Genomic DNA, 6,911 nt, shown 5'->3' with positions numbered 1-6,911 from the left:
ATCTTTTTGAGAGTCAGTAGGTTTCCTCTTTGACTAGAGAAGGAGGAGATAGTTTCAGGGTTACTGTGAAACACACCATGCAAGCAATCTTCAGTTTCCTTCCTACCATAGCTCAGTTTGGTGACAACAGTGAAGCATACAAATTCAGCCTTTACTAAGTTGTTTCTGAATCCACAGGGGCATATAAAGAACTGAAAATATAATTAATAAAGTGTTTGTCTAACACAAAGCCTAAGGACAATACCACAGGGATTTAAGCTCCTGTGTATCTGGTAAAAATAAAAGGCTGTCTGACTACTGCTCAGCTACACAAGACCTGCTCATCTCAGTTAGGTTTCCAGGTCCTAACTTTGAGAATATGGGAGAAAATACTTAAATGTTAAGAGAAAAAAGAAAAAAAAAAGTTTATAAGTGAAACATTTTATGCATGAATACTCCTCGAAACCTTCATTTAATAGTTAGAAATAATATTTTTTATTAGAATTGAAATAATCTGTCTGAACTTGTTATTAACCACACTATAACAATCCATTTATTTTATTATGTTCTTGGTTCACAGGAAAGTCTTCTTTTATCATTGGACAAATGCATACATATACATACATATACTTCTTTTATCATTAGACAAATGTATACATATATTTAAGATATGTTTTCTTTGGTCTGTTTTATTGAAGAAAAAACAGTGTGCGAACCCAATAAAAATTTTTAAAAATCCATAAATTCATCTCCATGTGAACCACATTCTATATTTTTGTTGTTTAGTCTCTAAGTCATATCTGACTCTGCCAGTCTACTCTGTCCATAAAATGTCTCTGAAGCCTACAGGTCTACTCTGTCCATAAAATTTCCCAGGCAAGAATACTAGAGTGGGTATTTCCTTCTGCAGGAGATCTTCCAGACCCAGGAATCAAACCAAGATCTCCTGAATTAACAGGCAGATACGTTACTACTGAGCCAACAGGGAAGCCCTGTTGGGCTTATGCCATATTTACTTAGTTCTAAAGAAAAACTCCATAACTTCTAATTCTATTCCTGTAAACATTAAAATATATATGCATGCACATATATAAATACACATATATAACAGAAAGAGAAACTTATGTATTTTGTAAATATTTATTTTTCTTCATTGCATTTCCATTTTATAATATAAATAGCCATTTAAACTCTAAAGTGATGCAAATGTTTAAAATATGTCCTTTACACTTCCATTTAGTTATTTTCTTCCAACAGTCAAGATATTCAGCCTTTAACAAACATCATTCCTCAAAGAGATAATGGACATTATGGGAAAGCAATAATAAATTTCTAGATAAGAGGTTAATGAAACTTATATATCTCCAAATACCAAACACAAGATAAACTAAAATCAGTAACATAATTATTTATTATTATGATTATTATTCATTCAGTGGACTAAAAAATTGCACAAGATGAGAGTTGCAAGTTAAGTTTTTTATAATATAAATTTATTTATTTTAATTGGAGGTTAATTACAATATCATATTGGTTTTGCCTTAGATTTTGGGCAATATGAGGACTGCAACATGGGAAATAGCACCCCATAGAGTTCTGAGAAACTGTTTGGAGAGATTAGGGGAGAAGATAGTATATATATGATTTTGGAAAGGGAGAGTACAAGCAATTAAACACATATTGTTTTATAGAAAGTTTCTGCTGATCTCATGAAGATTCTGCTAGCCAGGAGAAACAATCTTCATCATGAAGGATGTTAGTGCCTTTCTAGATATGAAGAGATACAATAATTGGGCTCGTAAAATCAGGTCCTGAGAATATCTAACTATCCAAAGGCCTGTCCTGCCAGTTTTGTCCTGGCCACAGAGTGCTTCATTTCTTCTCTTCACCCTGAACACCTCCAGGAGATGTTGGAGGTCAGCAGCTGCAGTAGCACATGATTTAATCCTTCTAGAGAGAGATTGCAAGCAATCAAGGCAAGGGCCAATTTGTGGTTGACAATTCATGCACTCACTGTTTCTGAAACTAGGTCAGACACATTTAAGCCAATTATGATTTTTTAGGAAACATAGACATTGTGATTATTTTTTGCATCCAAGTAAATGTGTTCAAGCATCGGGAATGCTTAGTCCTATGTCTAACAGTTTGGTCTCTCTAATACTTGTGTCTCTTCCAAAGTATTTTAAAGAGGTAGAGGGAGTTAAATTTAGTAAATTTACTCCTTGAGATAAGGAGAGCAATGCTCAGAGAAGAGCTTGTAGAAAGTAACTTACCTCATGAATGACATCTAGATTTATGTAAAACTTTCTCAAAGATGTATCCTATAAAATTTTTATTGCTGCATAATAGACAACCTGCCTCTTGAGAAACCTATATGCAAGTCAGGAAGCAGCAGTTAGAACTGGGTATGGAACAACAGACTGGTTCCAAATAGGAAAAGCAGTACATCAAGGCTGTATATTGTCACCCTGTTTATTTAACTTATATGCAGAGTACATCATGAGAAACACTGGGCTGGAAGAAGCACAAGTTGGAATCAAGATTTCCAGGAGAAATATCAATAATCTCAGATATGCAGATGACACCACCCTTATGGCAGAAAGTGAAGAGGAACTAAAAAGCCTCTTGATGGAAGTGAAAGTGGAGAGTGAAAAAGTTGGCTTAAAACTCAACATTCAGAAAACGAAGATCATGGCATCTGGTCCCATCACTTCATGGCAAATAGATGGGGAAACAGTGGAAACAGTGGCTGACTTAATTTTGGGGGTTCCAAAATCACTGCAGATGGTGATTGAAGCCATGAAATTAAAAGATGCTTACTCCTTGGAAGGAAAGTTATGACCAACCTAGATAGCATATTCAAAAGCAGAGACATTACTTTGCCAACAAAGGTCCGTCTAGTCAAGGCTATGGTTTTTCCTGTGGTCATGTATGGATGTGAGAGTTGGACTGTGATGAAGGCTGAGTGCTGAAGAATTGATGCTTTTGAACTGTGGTGTTGGAGAAGACTCTTGAGAGTCCCTTGGACTGCAAGGAGATCCAACCAGTCCATTCTGAAGGAGACCAGCCCTGGGATTTCTTTGGAAGGAAAGATGCTAAAGCTAAAACTCCAGTACTCTGGCCACCTCATGTGAAGAGTTGACTCATTGGAAAAGACTCTGATGCTGGGAGGGATTGGGGGCAGGAGCAGAAGGGGACAACAGAGGATGACATGGCTGGATGACATCACTGACTTGATGGACGTGAGTCTGAGTGAACTCCGGGAGTTGGTGATGGACAGGGAGGCCTGGAGTGCTGTAATTCATGGAGTTCAAAATGGTTGGACACGACTGAGAAACTGAATTGAACTGAATAGAAAACTATCCCTCCTTAAACGTGTATACTCATGATCTGTATAATTTTCTAAGTATAAAAAAGACAATTAAAGAGAGAAACTTTGTTCTGTTTTATATAATTTTGAAGATGTGCAGAAGCGGTATACATCCATGTTTTATTTTCTTGATCATTTTCTCAAAAGTTTACCTAAGGTCAAGAAGAATGGATACAGGAACTGCTCTTCTGTGACTGAATTCACTTTCTTTGTGGTAACACTGAGAACAAAGTGATCCTATTTACCGTATTCCTACTTGTTTATCTCATGAGTCTTCTGGCAAATCTTGGAATGATAACTCTGATTAGGATGGATCCCCAGCTGCACACACCCATGTAATTTTGCCTCAGCCCCCTTTCCTTCTGTGACCTCTGCTATTCCACAGCAATCATGCTCAAGATGCTGGTATACCAATTTGCCAAGAACAAGTCAATCTCCTTCAGTGGCTGTACTCTGCAGTTCTTTGTCTTCTGTATCTGTCCATACTCTGAGTCTTTGTTGCTGGCAGTGATGGCCTATGACCAGTACAAGGCCATCAGCAACCCCTTGCTCCATGTGGTCAGCATATCCAGCAGGGTGTGCTCCCTGCTCATGGCTGGGGTTTACCTGGTGGGGATGACAGATGCTCTGATACACACAACATTAGCATTCCACTTATGTTTCTGTGGGTCAAATGAGATTAACCATTTTTTATGTGATTTACCTCCACTTTTTTTCCTTTCTTGCTCAGGTGCACAGGTCAGTGAGTCAGTGATATTCATTGGTTTTGGTTTTATTGAACTGAGTACTATTTCAGGAGTCCTTGTCTCTTATTTTTATATCATCCTTTCAGTCTTGATCCACTCTGCTGAAGGGAGATTCAAAACTTTTTCCACCTACACCTTCCACTTTACTGCTGTGGTGATTTTCCAGGGAACTGTGTTCTTTTTGTATTTCAGGCCAAGTTCATCCTAATTTTCTAGATCAAGAAAAAATGACCTCATTGTTTTACACTCTTGTGATTTCCACGTTAAATCCTCTGATATGTAGCCTATGGAACAAGGATGTAAAAGAGTCCTTAGTAAAATTGAAAGCTAAACTATATTTTAAATATTTGTAATATGCATATGTGAACAAAATCACACACATATAGTAATTGTGTAATTAAAATTATGTGGCATGACACATGAGAAACAATTTTCTCAAGTTCCCAAGTGATTAATTATTTGTATTAAACTCCACTGTTAAGACTGGAGGAGGAAATGGCAACCCACTCCAGTGTTCTTGCCTGGAGAATCCCCAGAGAGAGAGGAGCCTGGTGGGCCACAATCCATGGAGTCTCAAAGAGTCAGACATGACTGAGTGACTAAGCACAGCACCTCTGTTAAGAAATAGTGCAGTTTTCTTCAGATTTCATGCTTAATGTGTGGGCAGGATTTAAATATGGCACTTACTGTTTTTGAAAAACCTTTTCTACTTATGCTAATTTTTTCTTTATTTGTCATTCAAACATTATTTCAGTCTCACTAAAACATTATGCAGTGTCTTAAAGATTTTGTCTTAAAGTAAATCAAAGATTTACTGAGCAATCTTTCAGAATTCAGGGTTTTTTATACTTTATAGTACATCTTATAGATTCTATACTAATGAATTTAAGCTGGTACTAGTATTAAACATTAATGAACTAAGCAGTTTAGCAATAAATGAGCCACAAAATTATAATGGGATAAAAATTTGAGGGCATTTGTGAGACATTATGCCATGTTAGGAAAAGTTCTCATTGTGGAAAAAGCTACAAATTTATAAAATTCTTATTTTATGTAAAAGATGTATAGTTTTCTATTCCTACCATATTTTATCAATTCACCGAACTCTTTTGAAACTGTTACTCATAAAAGGCAGCCTAACTGAAAATATTGTCTTAAAATTAAAGTCTAAGACAAACCGGGCCTCAGTGGATTGACAGGTATTGTGTAGTAAGTAAACATGTAATCTAGTTAATTTGTCTCCATTCAAATGACAGATGTATATTACAGCATCTAATGACTGATTTGACCTACATATTGGTCCGTTTTATTGGATCTAATAAATGTGATATGAAAAAAAAAGAGAAAAAATAAGCCCATTAAATGGAAGTTAAAAATAGTATTATAGCAGATAACATTTGATTAATAACAGGCTTCCTCATCTAGAATTGGATAACTTAAAGTAGAACTGAGTTTGTTTTAGGAAATTCACAATTCAAATCCAAGTTGTGACAATGGCATGGAAATACACTTATTACATGAAAATTCTTGAAATTTCACAAAAATAGAGAACACTATATCAAAAGACTCTGATGTATTCTAGACTGTCTACTTCAGTCCTCATCACTAACTTACCTTCTTTCCATAGCACATTCCTATTACACATCACCAATGACTGATGGAAAATATATGTAATGTCAGTTGTTACTTCTCATCTTTCATTTCTAATTTTATTGACTTGAGTCTTCTCTTTGCTTCTCTTGATGAGTCTGACTGAATGTTTATCAACTTCATATTATCAAAGAACCAGCTTTTAGTTTCACTGACCTGTGTTATTATTTTCTTTTTTTATAAATGTTATAATAATAAAATATTATATATTTTAAATTAATTTCATTAATTTAATTAAATTAATTAAATAATTAATTTAATTATTTATATTTATATTTATTTAATTTATATTATATTTAAATTAAATTAAATTAATTAAATAAATTATTTAATTTATATTTGTATATTTATATATATTTAATTTATATTTAATTTAAATTAAATTAATTATTTAATTTAATTTATTATATACTATATATATAATATATAATATATATATAAATATAAATTAATAAATTAATTAAATAAAATTTAAATTAAATATATAATAAAATTATATATATATAAAATATAAAAAATTTTATAATAATAAAATATTATTATATTTTTCATTTATTTATGCTCTGGTTTTTATGGGTTTTTTTCCCTCTTTCTTTAGTTTTATTTATTTATTTTTTCTCACTTTCACTTTATTTTTTAAATTTAAATTTATTTTAATTGAAGGCTAATTACTTTACAGTATTGTATTGGTTCTGCCACACATCAACTTTGATTCCTTCTATTAACTTCGGGTTTTGTTTATTCTTTCTCTAGTCACTTTAGGTGTAATGTAAGGTTATTTATTTGTGACTTTTCTTGTTTCCTGAGGTAAGACTGTATTGCAATAAGCTTCCTTCTTAGAACTGCTTTTGCTGAATACCTTAGGTTTTGGATTGTCATGTTTTTGTTGTCATTTGTCTCTAGGTATTTTTTGATTTCTTCATTTTCTTCAGTGATTCATTGGTTGTTTAGTCACATATTGTTTTGCCTCCATATGTTTGTGCTTTTTACAGCTTTATCTTATAATGGAGTTCTCATATTGTTGTTGGAAACAGATGCTTGTTATTAATTCAATTTTTAAAAATTTACCAAGGCTTGGCTTGTGATCCATGATATGATCTATTGTGGAAAATGTTCCATGTTTATTTGAGATGAAAGTATATTCTGCTTCTCTCAGATGAAATGTC

At 33.4% G+C, this 6,911-nt stretch overlaps 1 pseudogene; it reads left to right on the top strand.

Moving 5' to 3' along the window:
* The first annotated feature begins 3,464 nt into the window (after window positions 1-3,464).
* Window positions 3,465-4,448, top strand: LOC109578951 (olfactory receptor 5W2-like; annotated as a pseudogene).
* Window positions 4,449-6,911: the final 2,463 nt, after the last annotated feature.

Source organism: Bos indicus, chromosome 19 (assembly GCF_029378745.1).
Source record: "Bos indicus isolate NIAB-ARS_2022 breed Sahiwal x Tharparkar chromosome 19, NIAB-ARS_B.indTharparkar_mat_pri_1.0, whole genome shotgun sequence".
Taxonomy (NCBI): Eukaryota; Metazoa; Chordata; class Mammalia; order Artiodactyla; family Bovidae; genus Bos; species Bos indicus.
Note: the sequence above shows the minus strand (reverse complement) of the source record. Positions and strands in the feature narration are given on the sequence as shown.